Genomic DNA, 18,653 nt, shown 5'->3' with positions numbered 1-18,653 from the left:
CCCCCCCCTCAGCCTCACGGGTCCCGACCCCCCCCTCAGCCTCACGGGTCCCGACCCCCCCCTCAGCCTCACGGGTCCAGACCCCCCCCTCAGCCTCGCGGGCCACGACCCCCCCCTCAGCCTCGCGGGCCCCGACCCCCCCCCTCAGCCTCGCGGGCCCCGACCCCCCCCTCAGCCTCGCGGGCCCCGACCCCCCCCCTCAGCCTCGCGGCCCCCGACCCCCCTCAGCCTCGCGGCCCCCGACCCCCCTCAGCCTCACGTTCCCCGAACCCCCCCTCAGCCTCGCGGGCCCCGAAACCCCCCCTCAGCCTCGCGGGCCCCGAAACCCCCTTCAGCCTCTCGGCCCCCGACCCCCCTCAGCCTCGCGGCCCCCGCCCCCCCACCTCAGGCTCGCGGCCCCCGACCCCCCTCCAACCTCGCGGGCCCCGACCCCCCTCAGCCTCGCCGCCCCCGACCCGCCCCCTCAGCCTCGCGGGTCCCCGACCCCCCCTCAGCCTCGCGGGTCCCCCGACCCCCCCTCAGCCTCGAGGGTCCCCGACCCCCCCCTCAGCCTCGCGGGTCCCTGACACCCCGCCCTCAGCCTCGCGGGCCCCGACCCCCCCCTCAGCCTCGCGGCCCCCGCCCCCCTCCCTTCAGCCTCGCGGCCCCCGAACCCCCTTCAGCCTCTCGGCCCCCGACCCCCCTCAGCCTCGCGGCCCCCGCCCCCCCACCTCAGGCTCGCGGCCCCCGACCCCCCTCCAACCTCGCGGGCCCCGACCCCCCTCAGCCTCGCCGCCCCCGACCCGCCCCCTCAGCCTCGCGGGCCCGGAACCCCCGTCAGCCTCACGGGTACAGACCCCCCCCCTCAGCCTCGCGGGCCCCGACCCCCCCCCTCAGCCTCGCGGACCCCGACCCCCCCCCCTGAGCCTCACGGGTCCAGACCCCCCCCTCAGCCTCACGGGTCCAGACCCCCCCCTCAGCCTCACGGGTCCAGACCCCCCCCTCAGCCTCACGGGTCCCCGAACCACCCTCAGCCTCGCGGGCCCCTACCCACCCCTCAGCCTCGCGGGCCCCGAACCACCCTCAGCCTCGCGGGCCCCTACCCCCCCTCAGCCTCGCGGGCCCCGAACCACCCTCAGCCTCGCGGGCCCCTACCCCCCCTCAGCCTCACGGGTCCAGACCCCCCTCAGCCTCGCCGGTCCCGATCCCCGAGCCCCCCCTCAGTCTCGCGGCCCCCGACCCCCCTCCAACCTCGCGGGCCCCGACCCCCCTCAGCCTCGCCGCCCCCGACCCCCCCCTTAGCCTCACGGGTCCAGACCCCCCCCTCAGCCTCACGGGTCCAGACCCCCCTATCAGCCTCACGGTCCCCGAACCCCCCTCAGCCTCGCGGGCCCCTACCCCCCCCTCAGCCTCGCGGGCCCCTACCCCCCCCTCAGCCTCGCGGGCCCCGCCCCCCTCCCTTCAGCCTCGCGGCCCCCGAACCCCCTTCAGCCTCGCGGCCCCCGAACACCCTTCAGCCTCGCGGCCCCCGACCCCCCTCAGCCTCGCAGGTCCCTATCCCCGAGCCCCCCCTCAGTCTCGCGGCCCCCGACCCCCCTCCAACCTCGCGGGCCCCGACCCCCCTCCAACCTCGCGGGCCCCGACCCCCCTCAGCCTCGCCGCCCCCGACCCCCCCCTCAGCCTCACGGGTCCCGACCCCCCCCTCAGCCTCACGGGTCCCGACCCCCCCCTCAGCCTCACGGGTCCAGACCCCCTCCTCAGCCTCGCGGGCCACGACCCCCCCCTCAGCCTCGCGGGCCCCGACCCCCCCCTCAGCCTCGCGGGCCCCGACCCCCCCCTCAGCCTCGCGGCCCCCGACCCCCCTCAGCCTCGCGGCCCCCGACCCCCCTCAGCCTCACGTTCCCCGAACCCCCCCTCAGCCTCACGAGCCCCGAAACCCCCCTCAGCCTCGCGGGCCCCGAAACCCCCCCTCAGCCTCGCGGGCCCCGAAACCCCCCTCAGCCTCGCGGCCCCCGACCCGCCCCCTCAGCCTCGCGGGCCCCGAACCCCCGTCAGCCTCACGGGTACAGACCCCCCCCCCCTCAGCATCGCGGGCCCCGACCCCCCCCCTCAGCCTCGCGGGCCCCTACCCCCCCCTCAGCCTCGCGGGCCCCGACCACCCCCCTCAGCCTCGCCGCCCCCGACCCCCCCCCCTCAGCCTCGCGGACCCCGAACCCCCTTCAGCCTCGCGGGCCCCGACCCCCCCCTCAGCCTCACGGGTCCAGACCCCCCCCCTCAGTCTCGCGGCCCCCGACCCCCCTTCAACCTCGCGGCCCCCGACCCCCCCACCTCAGGCTCGCGGCACCCGACCCCCCTTCAGCCTCGCGGCCCCCGCCCCCCCACATCAGCCTCGCCGCCCCCGACCCCCCCACCTCAGGCCCGCGGCCCCCGCCCCCCCCACCTCAGGCTCGCGGGCCCCGACCCCCCATCAGCCTCGCGGGCCCCGACCCCCCCCCCCCCTTCAGCCTCGCGGGTCCCCGACTACCACACACCCTAACGCCACCCCGACCCAAACTCCCTCACGGTTCCCCGGCCCCACCTCACAACCATCTCCCCGCCCGTTCCCTTCCGAGCTCCGGCCGCCCCAGACCCAAAGGGCGACCCGTGGAAACTCCCTCCTCCCTGGTCTCGCTCCCAAAATGCCCCGATTCCCGCCCGTGAAGCACCGACACGAACCTCTCCCGCTCGCGACCAACTGCTCCAAAGGCGGGAAAGATCAACAACATGGCGGCCCCCAGCGGTCGCTCTCGCGAGAGCTTGAGCCACCCCTCCACGGGATCTCTTCGCCAGCCCAGTCCCACTGGGGAAGGGGCCGAGAGCTGCCTCGGGCCTCCAGTCCATCTCCCCTTCAGGCTGCACATTTCCACACCAGGACCTGCCCCACATTTCCCCCCCCAAGATTCCAGTCCATCCCACCTCCACCACCTTGGCCCAAAGCTCATTCCACGCTCCCACCCCCCTCTGAGGGAAGAAAATCCCCCTTCAATCTCAATCCATGTCCTCCTCTTTGAATCTCTCCCACTCTCCTTGGAAACAGCCTGTCCCCATGGACACAATCCGTCCCCCCTCACAATTTTCAAATCTTCCTCAATCTTCTACGCTCCAGGGAATAAAGTCCCAGCCTGTCCAACCTTCCCCTGGAACTCAAACCCCGAAAGCCAGACCACCTTCTTGTCCCTCTCCTCGACGCGCTGTCTCATTCCTATCCTTCCTCTCCTCCGGCCACCCAAACGGCACACAACGTTCCCAAGTTGGCCTCACCCATGCCTCGTCCAACTTCCTCGTGGCCTCCCACCTCCAGCACTCAATCCTCTCATTTCTGAAGGCCAAAATACCAGAAGCTTTCTTCACTCCCCCCACCCCCCCCCCATCTCCACATGGGACTCCACTTTCGGGCAGTTCTGTACCACAGTTCCTCAATCCCTTTGTTTGACAACACTCCTCAATGGTCTGCCATTTAACATTCAAACTCTTACGTTTTAAGAATCAATTGCAGAGATCCATGGATGTGGGAAGTCAGGAGGGTTAGGGACTGGGTGCAGGTCGATGAGACTGGCAGAATGATATTTCACCATGAACGAGAAGGGCCGAAGGGTCACACCATTCTCAGGAAGGAGGATGAGCAGACAGATGTCATGGTCCACGGGTAGGAAAGGTGATGAGATCCTGCCAGGAGAGATGAGGGAGTTAAGTGCGAAGGTGAAGGGCACAACCAAGGGGTATCTGTCTGTCTGTGTGCGTGTGTCACTACGTCTGTGTGTTTCTCTCTATGTCTCTGTGTGTCTCTCTGTGTCTGTGTGTGATTCTCTGTGTCTGTCTGTGTGTGTGTCTCTCTCTCTCTGTCTGTGTGTCTCTCTGTCTGTCAATCGGTCTGTGTGTGTATCTGTGACTGTGTGATTCTCTGTGTCTGTATGTCTCTCTGTGTCTGTCTCTGTGTCTGTGTGTCTCTGTGTCTGAGTGTCTCTCTGTCTGTGTTTCTCTCTGTGTCTATCTCTCTCTCTGCGTCTCTCTGTGTGTATCTCCCTCTGTGTGTGTGTCTCTGTGTCTGTTTGTGTGTCTCTGTCTGTGTCTCTTTGTGTGTCACTGTCTGTGTGTGTCTCTCTCTCCGTGTCACAATGTGTGTCTCTCTGTGTCTGTATGTGTGTGTCTCTCTCTCTCTCTGTCTGTGTCTCTTTCTGTGTCTCTGTATCTGTGTGTGTCCGTGTGTGTGTCTCTCTCTCTGTGTCTCTCTCTCTCTGTTTGTGTGTGTCTCTCTCTCTGTGTCGCTGTCTGTGTGTCTCTCTGTCTGTGTCTCTGTGTGTGTCTCTATATCTGTGTGTCTATGTCTCTGTGTGTGTGTCTCTCTCTATCTATGTCTGTGTGTATGTATCTGTGTGTGTGTGTCTGTCTCTCTGTGTCGTGTGTTTGTCTCTGTCTCTGGCTGAGTGTGTGTGTCTGTCTCTTTGTGTCGTGTGTGTGTCTGTCTCTTTGTGTCGTGTGTGTGTCTCTCTCTGTCTCTATGTGTGTCTCTCTGTCTCTTTCTGTGTGCGTGTCTCTCTCTCTGTCTGTGTGTGTGTCTCTCTGTCTGTCTGTGTGTGTCTCTGTGTGTGTCTGTCTGTCTGTGTCTCTGTGTGTGTCTCTGTCTGTCTCTCTCTCGCTGTCAGTGTTTCTCTGTCTCTGTCTGTTTCTCTGTGTGTCTGTGTGTCTGTATCTGTCTCTCTGTGTCTGTGTGTCTGTCTATCTGGGTATGTGTGTGTCGCTCTCTCTCGGTGTCTCTAATATTTGCTTATTCATTACCCACCATTATCCATCCCTACTGGTGGTGTGGGCTTTGTTCCCCAAGGCGTCTGTATTGGCTGTCCATAGACCATCTCTGCCCCAACGCATTCCTCGGTGTCACCTGCATTAAAATCAAGATGGCATCAGCACCTTTTTGGACACTTTTAGCTGTGTTTCCTCAGTTCTTCTGGCCAGTTTTGTGTTTCATTCACACATTCCTGCTTCCTGGGGTTGACGGCACTCGTGGAAGAACGCCAGTTCCTGAAACAATTCTTCATTCATCTTATTTGTAACATTTTTACATTTAATTTAACATATGCATTAAAAAACTTAAATTTCTTATTTGAAAATAAGATAAAATTAATGCATAGTGATTTCAAAAGTAACCCCTCCCACAGCTACCCAATAGAAAACAATAAAGAGAGAAAACATCTAGATAGTATTTATAAAAATTGACCAAAACTCTCAAATAAAATCTTGGTTTTCTTGGTTTTAGGAGTCAGAAAGTTCGTGTTGGGTGGTTAAAACTTAATTCCGACAATTGGTAAATACACATCCCAAATCTTCAAAAGAGAAATTCAAATTTGTTCCGTGAATTCGATGTAATTATTTCAAGTGGGAATCAACGGCCTATTTCAGTGTGGCCATCGACCCATTCCCAAATACGCATCGGACTTCCAAGTTACTGCCACACATTTTAACCCTATAACAATTACAGCACAGAAACAGGTCACTTGGCCCTTCTTGTCTGCACTGAACTAAATACTCTCCTCTCGTACCACCTCTCTGCATTCCCCTCCCCTCCAATTTTCCCTGAAGTGACAAAATGGTCCCTGCCGCCACTATTTCTCCCGGAAGCTCACTCCACTCAGCCACCACTCTGAGTAAAGAAGTTCCCCCTCATGTTACTTCCAAACTTTTACCTCCTGTTTCAATCTCTGCTCCCGCAATGAAAAAAGTCTATCCACATCAACTCGTTCTATCCTCCTAGTAATTTTAAAGACCTCGATCAAATCCCCTCTCAACCATCTACAATCCAAAGAATAAAGACTTCATTTGCTCAATCTTTCTTTGTAATCTAGTTGCTGATATCCAGGTAACATTGACTTAAATCTTCTCTGCACCCTCTCGACTTTGTTGATAGCTTTCCTCTCATTTGGTGACCAGAACTGCACACAGTACTCACAAAAGAGCCTCACCAACATCTTGTCTAGTCTCAACCTCACTGCCCGACTCCCGTATTCTATGCTATGGTTGATCAAGGCCAGCATTTTGAACAGATTCTTTTCGAGGTACTCTCTGATTACCCTCCAATAATTAACCTATCACTGTCAGGCTCACCTGGTTGGCTTTTGAAGCCGTTTTTCAACAAAGGAACATTAGATTACATCCATTCCTCTGGCACCTCACCCGTGGACAAACAGGTTTTAAATATTTCTGTCAGAGCCCTTGCAATTTCTACTCTTCTTTCCCTCAAGGCCAAGGGAATATCATGTCAGACCTCCATCCACCATCAGACAAAAATCAGCCATCACAAGGTGAAGGCAGGACAGTAGTCCCACCTCTCCAGCACGAGTCACCCCAGGATCAAGTCAGCACTGACTGCAAGAAGTTTCTACATCCTCTTGGTGTCTGTGTGGATTTCCTCCCACACTCCACAGCTCAAGGGGGCCGTAAGTTCATTGGCGATTTGGGAAGCTCAAGACCATGGGGTGGAAGTGCACATTCTGGACCTGGGGGCATCAATTCAATTGAACAGCACAGATGAACCTTTGGGCACGACCTGATCTTTTTCTGGTTTCAAACTCATTATTTTTGAAAATTGTATGTGCACCTCTAATGCAACACGACTGCTGCAAAACAGGCTTCTTGATGCATATCCATGACAAGAACTCGGGAGAATCTGATTTGGTTACTAGACTTTTGAACAGAACAGTGTCTGGACATTTTATCCCTAAACTGAAACTTTATAGACATACAGAACAAAAAGAGGGCAAAACAAGCTTGTGTCTCACCAATACCACAATTCACGGACACATTTAAAGTTCTCAAGGGTGGCAGAAAACACAGAACAAACAAACTCCTTCCACACTGTCACTTTGAGAGCTTTGGACTCACCATGCTATAAATATTGCCAAGCCATCACTCTCTCTCCAAATCAATGACCAAAAGTACTGGCTGAGCGATAGATTTGAGACATTTTACCCGCTATGTAGCAATCAGGCACAAGGAAAAGTTCTGCTTCCATTGTAAAATATTTAGGAATCTCAGACCACAAACAACCTTCACCCCAAAAAACAAGCAATTCTCCACAATAAAACTAGGTTTCCTTCCTGTCTGCAAGCATCTGCTCTCTTGAGTCTGAATGGCACAACTGGGGAAACCGTTTCAAACCCATGACCTGAAACAGCATATTCTCTTCCCCTAATTGGAGCTGTCTTGAATTGGCCACCACTGCCCGAGCAAGAATGAAATGGGAGATCTCACACTTGCTCCTTCACAGGTGAGACCTCCCTGTTCATTGGAGCTCCATATTATCCATCTTGCTCTATTTTGTTAACCTTAATCAAGTCTCCTCTCATTCTCCAACACTCCCATGAAAAATAAAAATCATGTATCCTGTAGTTCGCGAGTCCGGACACCAGGTGGTGGTATTATACCTCTCTCTCTCTCTCTCTCTCTCTCTCTCTCCCTAGCTTCATGCATGCAGTACTCGGTGTGAACAGGCGGTGGCAGCACTTTACAGCCCTTGCAATCTGTAGCTTGGACAGGAGATGGTTGGTTTGTACCTCGTGGGCTCTTGCACCAAGATTGAAGATTTAGAGATTTCCCATTGATTGGCAGAGAACATACACGACATCACATCCAACCCTGAGATTCCCTTTTTCCTGTGGACACGACCGAATTCCCACGAATGGATTGGGAAATCAATGTTCCCGGGTACACGTCCTATAGAAAAGACAGAAAGTTGGGAAGGGGGGGTGGGGTAGCTCTGTTGGTAAGAAATGAAATTCAGGCGTTTGAAAGGAAAGACATTGAAACACGTGGGTAGAGTCTGTTTGGATAGAATTAAGAAATTGTAAAGGCATGAGGACCATAATGGGGGTCATTTACAGGCCTCCGAAAAGTAGCTCAGATATCGGTGGCAGTATAAATCAGGAATTAAGAGTGGCATGTCAAAATGGTAGCAATACGGTAGTTATGGGGGACTTCAACATGAAGGTGGACTGGGATAATCAGACGGGGGCAGGAACACAAGAGAGTGAGTTTATTGAATGTCTACGAGATACTTTCTTGGAGCAGCTAGTGGAGGAACATACCAGGGGGAAGTCGATTCTGGACTTGGTGCTGTGCAGCGACGCAGAGTTAATAAGTGACCTCGATGTAGGGGAGCCATAGGGAATAGTGACCATGGTATGGTTACTTTTGAGCTGCAATTAGAAAGGGAAAAGGAAAGGAAGTCGGAAGCATCTGTACTGCAGTTAAATAAAGGGGATTATGCAGCTATGAGGGAGGAGCTAGCCAAAATAAAATGGAAAGATACACTAGCTGGGAGGACAACTGGGGAAAATGGCAGGTATTTTTGGACATTTTTTACAGGATTCAAGACAAATTTATTCCAAAGTGGAGGAAAGGCTCTAGGAGATGCAAATGGCAGCCGTGGCTAACTAATGAAATCAAGTGCACTATCAAATCCAAAGGGAGTAAGTATAAGATAGCGAAGCGGAGTGGGAAGTTAGAGGATTGGGAAACCTTCAAAGAGCAGTCATAAGAGAGGGGAAAATGAAGTATGAGAGGAAATTAGCAAATAATATAATGGAGGATAGCAAAAGCTTTTTTAAATATGTGAAGAGGAAGAAATTGGTTCTGTCTACAATTGGTCCATTAAGAATGGAAAAAGGTGGAATTATTACCGGAAACAAGGAGTTGGCTGAGGAATTTAACAAATACTTTGCATCTGTCTTCACCAAGGAGGATATAAGTCAAGAGACTTGGGGATCTTTCCTGGGGAAGTAGGGGATCTAATGGATATCCGGATCTAGAAGGAGGAGGTTGTGAGTAAATTGTTGGGACTGAGGGCTGATAAATCCCCAGGGCCTGATGGGCTGCATCCCAGAAGTTGCTATGGAAATTGTGGAGGCACTGGTCGACATTTTCCAAAGTTCCATAGATTCGGGGGAGGTCCCTGAGGATTGGAGAGTGGCTGATGTGGTGCCGATTTTTAAGAAGGGAGGGAGGGAGAAAACGGGAAATTATAGACCGGTCAGCCTGACGTCAGTGGTGGGGAAGATATTGGAATCTATCATAAAAGGAGTAATAGCAGAACACTTAGGCAGAAATAATAGTATAAGGGCTAGTCAGCATGGATTCCTTACGGGTAAGTGATGCTTGACTAACCTTCTAGAATTTTTCGAGGATGTGACAAAGAGGGTGGACTTGGGAGAGCCAGTGGATGTGGTGTATTTGGACTTCCAGAAGGCCTTTGATAAGGTACCGCACGGGAGACTAGTGGGCAAGATCAGGGAGCATGGTATTGGAGGTAAGGTGCTGACATGGATAGGAAATTGGTTAAGAAATAGGAAACAAAGGGTTGGAGTAAGCGGGTATTTTTCAGGATGGCAGCATGTGACGAGTGGAGTGCCGCAGGGATCGGTATTGGGTCCTCAGTTGTTTGTAATTTATGTAAATGATTTGGATGAGGGGATTATTAATAACATGAGCAGATTTGCAGATGACACTAAACTGGGTGGCGGTGTGGGGTGTGAGGAGGATGTCAGGAAAATGCAGAGGGACTTGGACAGGTTGGGGGTGTGGGCTGCTGAATGGAAGATGACGTTCAATGTGAGCAAATGTGAGGTTATCCATTTTGGGGGCAATAATAGCAAAGCTGAGTATTATTTAAATGGAGACAGGCTAGGGAATGGGAAGGAGCAAATGGATCTGGGTGTACTTGTTCACCGGTCACTGAAGGCTAACGTGCACGTTCAGAAAGCTGTGAAGGCGGCAAATGGCATGTTGGCTTTCATAAAGAGGGAATTGGAGGATAGGAACAGAGATGCCCTTCTGCAGTTCTGCAGGGCCCTGGTGAGACCCCACCTGGAGTATTGTGTCCAATTCTTGTCTCCAATTTTGAGGAAGGACATACTAGCTATAGAGGATGTGCAGAGCAGATTTACAAGGTTAGTTCCAGGGATGGCGGGGTTGACATATGCTGAAAGGCTAGAAAAACTGGACTTGTATCCGATGGAGTTTAGAAGGATGAGGGGGCACATGATTGAGGTATACAAAATTATCAGGGGCACAGATAGGGTGAAGTCGGATTACTTGTTCCCAGTGATGGGGGAGACGAGGACTAGAGGGCATAGTTTAAGAATACAGGGTAGGCCCTTTAGGACGGAGATGAGAAAACATTTTTTTACCCAGAGAAGTGTGAATCTGTGGAATGCTCTGCCACAGAGGGTGGTAGAGGCAGATTCGCTGATTATGTTCAAAAGAGAGTTAGATAAGACTCTAGTGGGCAAAGGAGTTAAGGTTTATGGGGATAAGGCTGGAAAGGGGTACTGATAGTAGTGATCAGCCATGATCTGTAAAATGGCGGTGCTGGCTCGACAGGCCGAAGGGCCTACTCCAGCTCTTATTGTCTATTGAACCATTCCTCCAAGATCCCTCTGTTCCTCAATGCCCTCCCCTTCAATGCATACATCTTGGTTATTCTTCCCAACATAAAGCACCTCACACTTACCTACATTAAACTCCATCTGCCATCTTTCCAAATAGTCCAAATCCTTTTGTAATCCATGAAAACCCTCCTCACTCTCCACAACTCTTGAAAATAAGCCAAATGTATTACGTTATGTTAAGCTTCTCTTTGAAAATTTTAATTTCACATGCATTAAATGCGTATGTAAATTTCTCATTCAAAGATAATGAAAAATTAATACATAGTATTTTTTTAAATTCCCCCTGCCCAACAACCCAATAGAAAAGATAGATAACATCTGGAAAGTATTTATAAAAAAATTACTAAAAAACTATCAAATAAAATCTAACAAATTTTCTTGATTTTAGGAGTTTGAAGGTTCAGTTGGGCGATTACAACTTAATTCCTACAGTTTATAAATAGGATTCCCTAATCTTTCCAAAAATTTCAAATTTGTTACAGAAATTACATGTAATTATTTCAAGTGTCAAGGGACTTGGGGGGTTCTCGTTCAGGAAAACATAGTGAGTGGGTAACCACCAGGTTGGATCGGCAGGAAAAGAAAGCAAATTCTATGTTGGCCTTTGTTTCTAGGGTAGGGAGGTGTTGATGGGGCATGGGAGAGACCTCATTTGGAGAACTGCGAAGTTTATCTTAAAAAGGATGTGCTGATGTTGGAGAAAGAGCAGAGATTTACCAGGATGATATATCTCCACTCTTCATTGGAGTATAGAAGAAGGAGAGGAGATTTCAGAAACCTTTCCAATGCTGAAAGGATTGGACAGTAGATGTGAATAATGTTTCCTTTGGATAAAAAGACATTGTCTTAGAATTGGAAGGTACCTATTTAAAGCAGATGAGAAATTTATTTCACCAGAAGGTCATGGAATTTGTTGCTGGATTGTTGAGAGAGTTTAAGTGGTGGGGGGGGGCGGAATTAATAGATGTTTAATGAGTCAGGGTATCAAGGGATCAGGGGAAAAAGCCATAACTTGGAATGAGAGGCGAGAACTGTTTAGATCAGGGGATAGCAGACACAGTGGGCTGAATGGCCAACTTCTGTTCCTTGTGATTTGACACCATTTTAACTAATGTACCTTTGAGAATTTTAACATCCATCCATATGTCCTCTGTATTTTGGATGTGAAACAACGGCTGTGCAGGAGAAGCCAGTGAGTTGGTGAGACCAATTGCTCTTCAGACTGGAGGCCTGTGATGAGAGATGTGCCTCAGGGATAGGTGCTGGAACAATAATGTGGTGAATTGGATTAGCAAGTTTGCAGGTGACACCAAGAACGGTGGAGTTGTGGACAACCAGGAAAGCTTGCAGAACGATCTGGACCAGCTGGAGAAAGGGCAGATGGAATTTAATGCAGACAAGTGTGAGGTGTCACATTTTGAAGGGCAAACCAAGAAAAGATAGACACGGTGAACGGTCGGGCACTGAGGAGTGAGGTTGAACAGAGCGACATGGTAAACGAGTGTCATTCCATGCAAGTGCTGTCACAGGTGGATTTGGGCGGGAATTGAAGATACCCAAGTTAACTAAAATTGAAAATTGTAAATGGGGCAAAAAAAGGGATCTATTTCAGAAATGTTTGTGACAACAGAAAATGGCTAAACCAACTTTAGATTAAATGGGAGATTCTTCTTTAGAATTAACCCAAGAAGAACAGACTACTTACTATGTGTGAAGATGGTGGATTAAATTGATGAATGTGCGATATAATTGGGTGAATTATAATTTTTTTTTACATCAGTTGTATTTAACTCCAGGAAAAAAAGATAAGGATTTAGTCATTCAGACTAATGTTTTCATTGTGGGATTCAAATTAATACTTTTTTTTGTCTGTCTGGTTGTGTGATAAAGTTAAGCCTCTGAGGATTTATTTGAAACTACTTTAAAGAAACTCTTTTTATGTTCGATCCACTGCTTTTTCTAATGCGGTATATTACAACTTGATCAACGGGATTAAGAATGGATAAACCTCAAATTGAGTTTATTCAGTTAGTATTAGCAGTGGCCAGTAAATGCATTGCGATGACGTGGAAAATTAGGTTTGGTGTTTTCATTCTGCCGCAACGAATTGATATGATTTTTCTCTCCCTCAGTCGAGGGAGTTTGGGGGGGGGTAATTATGGGGAGGGGGGATGGAATATAGTTTTTTTTGGGAGGTTGGTTTATTTTGTTTACTATGTATTTTATATGTTCATAAATAAAGTTTAAAAAAAGATACACAACCAGTGTTTCAGGCTTGTGCCTTTTAACAGGGCTACGAGTATCTGTACTCTATAAAGGTTCACTGCTTGATCAGATGAGCTTCTCCAGCATTTATGTCCTTACAGAATTTGGTTGAGTTACTATATGTGGACATCAGGTCATTTTTTCACCCTTAAACTGTCCATCCACACAGACAGGAACTTCTTTTTACCACAACTAGCCTCATTTGGTGAAGTGTGTGGAATATTAGCTGTAGAATATCTTCTTCTGGGAATTATGATGAAGAAACCATCACACAGACTTTGCCAGAAAGCTGGGAAAGAGAGTTAAAAAGCACATTCCAGACAGGGATCAATTCTCACCTCCTCTACTGAGCCATACATATCCAAATGCCTGCCTGATCTTCAAAACAATGGTGCAAATTTTTAGACCTGATCCAAAGGCTGCAATAAGCCCCCAGCACCACTCAGACCCTGAATGGTATTGTTTCTGCTTTGAAGTGAAGAATTTAAGACTGCTATGAAATTCAGACATTTGGGTAAATTGGAAACCAGAAATCAGGCAGGCAGAGAATGATTACTAACAAGAACTGTGAGCAACTCTTCCAGACTCCTGTTGATTTTTTTGTGTTCCCTAACCCTAACTGGTACATGAGATTAGATGACCAACAAGAAGTCCTTTCCTTGTCTTTAGGAAGAGGATATGCAAAATGTAAAATACAGTGGCAGATAGAACAGTAACAGGTCATAACAAGCCCTGACCATCTGAAACAGGTCATGGGAATATAAATTTATTCAGTAATGTAGAAATGACTGCAAAAGCTGAGAAATTAGGAATTCATAAACTGAGGCAAAGATGGGATGGAGATTTGAACATAGAAAATGGACTGATCGTTATAAATGAGATAGACTGGTTCAATACAATTTTATTCACCAGACACCTCAAAAGAAAATACATGGAATCGGATTTGTTTCAAATGTTAACAAGTCATTTGTACTTTTCTGCATTTGACTTGGCAATGTCCCAAAGTTGGGCAGCTTGGTTGAAATAAGTATTTTTTTAAAAATTCCCACAGGATCCATGAGAAAGAGATGTTAAGGAATTAAATTTAAATTAAAACTGAATATTTACCAGGTTTAAATTGCTGCAAATTGTACAGCTAGAAAGTGCGTGGCCATATCTTGCAAACTGGCTGAGGTTCGGAACTGTTCACCACAGGAAAATAATGTATCGTTCACGAGATGAACATTCTATCTTTGGAGCCCACATTTCCTAAAGGTGGGTTGAAGTGAAGTTTTGAAATATTCACAATATTATGGTTAAATAAAACATCTGTTAAAGATCTCTGGTCCCTCATATGGGATGTGGAGAGGGTGGGTCTGGGTAGATCTCAATTTGTATTAATCAGCCACATGTATCGGGATTTGAATTATATTCTTGTAAAATTAACAAGAATATAACTAACTCTTAAAAATTAATTTAAAAAAAAACCCTGACCCACACAAATGCCCCTGTTCACCTTGCCATTTTGTAAAAGGTGATGGGGGGAAAATCCTGACACAAGGGACAGATTTGAACCTGGGTCACTGTCATTTTCTGTTAAACATGCCAAGATCAAAATTCGACTGACTGTCCTGTAACATAGTGCAATATTACACACACGTAAGGTAAGATGGTTACATCAGTAAAAATTAAATGAAATGCTTCTTACAGTCAAGAGCAAAAGAATTCCCTGCAGCCTCCAAACCAGCCCTTGCCCACAAATAACACCACCGCCCCCCTCCCCACCCCAATTCTGGGATCAAACCATCAGCAGCCTACACTTTGTTGGAATCTAGGGGTTAAAACATTATGAAAGAAATGATTAATTAATAAGTTGATATGTACTGCATGGTTCAGGGAAAAAGAGGAATGTGATTAAGTGGCAATCACAGCATGGAGCGAAGTTGGCTGAGCAAAATTGTCTGCTCCCAAATACAGGGAGAGGAAATTCATAAAACGATTTAGGAGGAAAGCTCCAACTGAAGGAGGTGGTGAGTAGCACAGGAGACACAGGCCAGACCAGAACAAAGAATGGCCTGCAAGAAACCAAGGGAATGGAAAACCAGTCTAGGAGGAAGATTAAGGCATGAGGAGGTGTTAAAGAGAACAGCAGAAATTGGCCAGACAGGAACAGAAAGGTGATTAGAAATATCTGGTGATGAATTAATTTCTGATCAAAACAACAGGATAGTCTGGCCTGGAGGATTAAGATGGGAGCGCTACACCCCAGATATCTGCAAAACAGGAGATGACTTGTGATAACCCTTATGCAAAAAGATCTAGCAAAGGAAGCCAACTTTTGTTCTGTATGATAAGGTTGATCTATATAAACTGAGCCAACTGGACAATAGGGGTCAGTCTTGGGGAATAGCTCACTGTGCAGGTGACCTATGAACTAACGACTGACCCAGAGCTCTGTTAAGTTTTATTCTTGTGCTGTGTAATAAATTGACTGTTGAACCGAATACCTTCTCCTATAACTTCATTCAAAGAACACGCTGGACTCAGACCACATACAGACTAAATTAAGAGTAAGGGAAAGCCAGAGTCCGACAACTTCAGAGCCAAACCTCAGGCACAAACATCCCAAAACCATCATCCCAAGACAAGAGCTAAAGTTGCAGGCACCGTAAACCACACACATTAAAGCAACACATTTCTCTGGCTCAATACCCACGAACCACATGGAACACCAGTTTGCAAACTACCCACAAACACCGGATTCCTTTCACCCCAACAACTCAAAGAACCACCCCAGAAAAAGCAGCCACAGTAAAACCAGGCTTCCTACCTTCCTCTGATGGCAGCATCACCTCATCTCTGCCTGAAACCTGCAAGTGACTAGAGTGGGGAAACTCTCCTGTTTTAAACCCTGAGCTGGAATCAGGAGGACAATTAATTCAGGTGTGAAATATCTCAGTAAATTGTGGCTGGCCCTTTAAACAAGGCCCATCTCCGCCCTTCAAGAGAGCTGCAATTAAGGGAATAGCACCTTTTTAATTTGGAGTGGGAGTTAAAACAGTTTTCTCACCTGTGGCATTGAGATGTTTGAGGAGATGATACCTCTAGATAGGGGAGTGTTAGAGCTTTATGAGAGATTTGTTTGTTTGTGGGGCTTGTCTTTTGAATTTTGGTTTGGAAGCCTTTTGTGGTCTATGACAGCTGAAAACTAAGCAAACTAGGGTTTTCTTTGATCCTGATGGTTGTGCAGCAGTTCAAACTTCTCAAATGCAGAATTTGAGCTGTTTGCTCTCCCAGTGCCCTAGAGCATTGGTTTGGGAATATTTATGCCACAGGTGGTGTTATGGTCCTGTTAAGTCAATGACTCTGGATCAAATCTGGCCCCGTCTGTAAGGGGTTTGTGTGTTCACCCACTCTTCAGTGGAGGTGGCAGGTTAACAGGGGTTTGTGGGGGGGAAAATCGCAGGTGAATGAGGGGGAATGCACAGAGCTGGTGGGGTGAATAGGAGTGTGAGGCAGTTGTTGGCGAAGGAGAGTGTGTTGCAGGGATGTGTAGCTGAGGACTCACCATCCAATCTCAGACCAGAGTGAAACAGGATTCTTATCGTGCTCACAAATTCCTTCGTCACTCCTCAAACGATGATCAGTATTCTGACTCAAGCGTTTTCTGGCCTTGTGACGACAAGCGGGCCTAACGTTCCAATGGCAAATGAGGCAGGGAGGATGTTTCCTGTAATAGAGGTGGTAAAAGTTCCATTAGAGAGGAATACGTTGCCTTTAACTGATAACATGCGGTGGGGTCTCGGTACATTTGGTGATGTCTGGGATCTCTCTATCAATATAAAAAATGAAAATCAAGGCTGTGGGGGGGGGGGGTATCTAATATTTGCTTATGTCATAATCTAATTCATCCCAACTGGCAGTGCGGGCTTTGTTCCCCAAGGCATCCGCATTGGCTGTCCATGGACCATCTCTGTCCCAATGCAGTCCTCAGTGTCTCTTGCATTTAAATCAATGATGGAATCAGCACCTTTTGGCCAATTTTAGCTGTGTTTACTCAGTCAATCTGGCCAGTTTAGTTTTTCATTCAGTACTGGTGTCTGGGGTTAATGGGAGTAGTGGATGATTGATAATTCCTGAAATAATTCTTCATTCATCTTATTTTTTTTTAATTATTTAATTTCACATATGCATTAAAAACTAATTTTTTATTTGAAATAACATCAAATGAATGCATAGTGATTAAAAAAAATTAACCCCTTGTCTTGGGATGATGGTTTTGGGATGTTTGTGCCTGAGGTTTGTCTCTGAAGTGGACGCTGCTGATGGGTTGATCCCAGAATGGTGGGGGGGGGGGGGGTGTTTGTGGGCAAGGGCTGGATTGGAGGAATTCTCTTGCTCTTGACTGCAAGAACCATTTCATTTAATTTTTCCTGATGTAAAGAAAAAAAGAAAAAAACTTCTGGATAGTATTTTTAAAAATTTACCAAACCTTTCAAATAAAATCTAACATCTTAAATTTCTTGATTTTAGGAGTCGGAAGGTTCATGTTGAGCTTCCAAGTTACTGCCACACATTTTACCCCTAGAACAATTACAGCACAGAAACAGGTCATTTGGCCCTTCTCTTCTGCTCTGAACTAAATACGCTCCTCCAGTACCACCTCTCTGCATTCCCCACCCCTCCAATTTTCTCTTAAATGACAAAATGGACCCTGCTTTCACTATTTCTCCCGGAAGCTCACTCCACTCAGCCACCATTGAGTCAAGAAGTTCCCCCTCACGTTACTTCAAAACTTTTGCCTCTTAACTCAAGACCTCTTGTTTCAATCTCTCCCACTTGCAATGGATTGCCTATCCACATCAACTCTATCCATCCTTCTTGTAATTTTAAATACTCTACCAAATCCCCTCTCGGCTTTCGAGTTGACAGGAATGCACTCATGGATGGTTGGATGAATTCTCTTGGGGAACAGTTCATAGTGGCTCAAAAGTGCTTGATTAGATGCAAGGAGAGCTGCCACTGAATGCTGCATTTATTTGGTTCTGGGTTTCGAAGGTACCTCAGCTCTCTCTCTTTTGTACTCGGTCCAAAAGACATTGCTGATCTTATTTGGAATTAGACCAGTTTCAATGAAGCAATGCTGAAGATTTTTGCTGGGGGGGGGGGAATAAGCATTGCATTAAATTAAGCTGCGGCTGGTCATCCTTAAGTGTTGATCTGCAGTCCAAGTCTGGTGAGCTTTCTGGGATGGGCTAACGTTCCAGGCAACTCCTTCTTCACACAACAGGATTCAACATTTAATAGGACAGGGGGTGGGGGAATAATCTTGGGTTAAGTTCCATTTGTGTTTTAGTTCATAAAGCCCATTGGATTTTGACTTCTATCGGGAGCACAGTGGGCTATGAACAACATTTCTTGTTGTTTTCAGAGTACATCTTTCCCCTGGTTTATAATTCTTTGTGTGAATCATTTTTTTACTCCTGTCCAAGTTAGTAACAGGAAACACTGTGGGAGTGGGACGCTGTTTCATCGCTGGTAAAGTCCAACAACTGGTGAAACATTGACATGATTGAAGCTCTCTGGAAGGCAGGTTTCCAATTACTGCAGGTAACTTTCAGTTCAAGATCTTTCACCCCATCTTCCTCACTCGTGCACAGTGTCACGGCCGTCAATGACGGAGGGAGGAAAGTTGGTTTGAAAATGAGCAAATTGTTTACGTCAGAGCCAAGTCTGAAACCACCTTTTATTGAATCAAGTGAGATGCAGGACTGGTCACGGTGGCTGCTGGGAAGCACATGCAGATAGCCTTGCCCACAAGGAATCTTTTGAGTCCTCATTCTCAACATAGGGTGGCAGTGTCCTAGGGTCTCCTTCTTTCGCCTCGTCTTCCTTAATCATCTGAAGCCTGATTTCTTTCCCCTCTCATTCAGCCTGCATTATTTTCTGCAT

Source organism: Narcine bancroftii, unplaced genomic scaffold (assembly GCF_036971445.1).
Source record: "Narcine bancroftii isolate sNarBan1 unplaced genomic scaffold, sNarBan1.hap1 Scaffold_264, whole genome shotgun sequence".
Taxonomy (NCBI): Eukaryota; Metazoa; Chordata; class Chondrichthyes; order Torpediniformes; family Narcinidae; genus Narcine; species Narcine bancroftii.
This window is presented reverse-complemented; position numbering follows the sequence as displayed.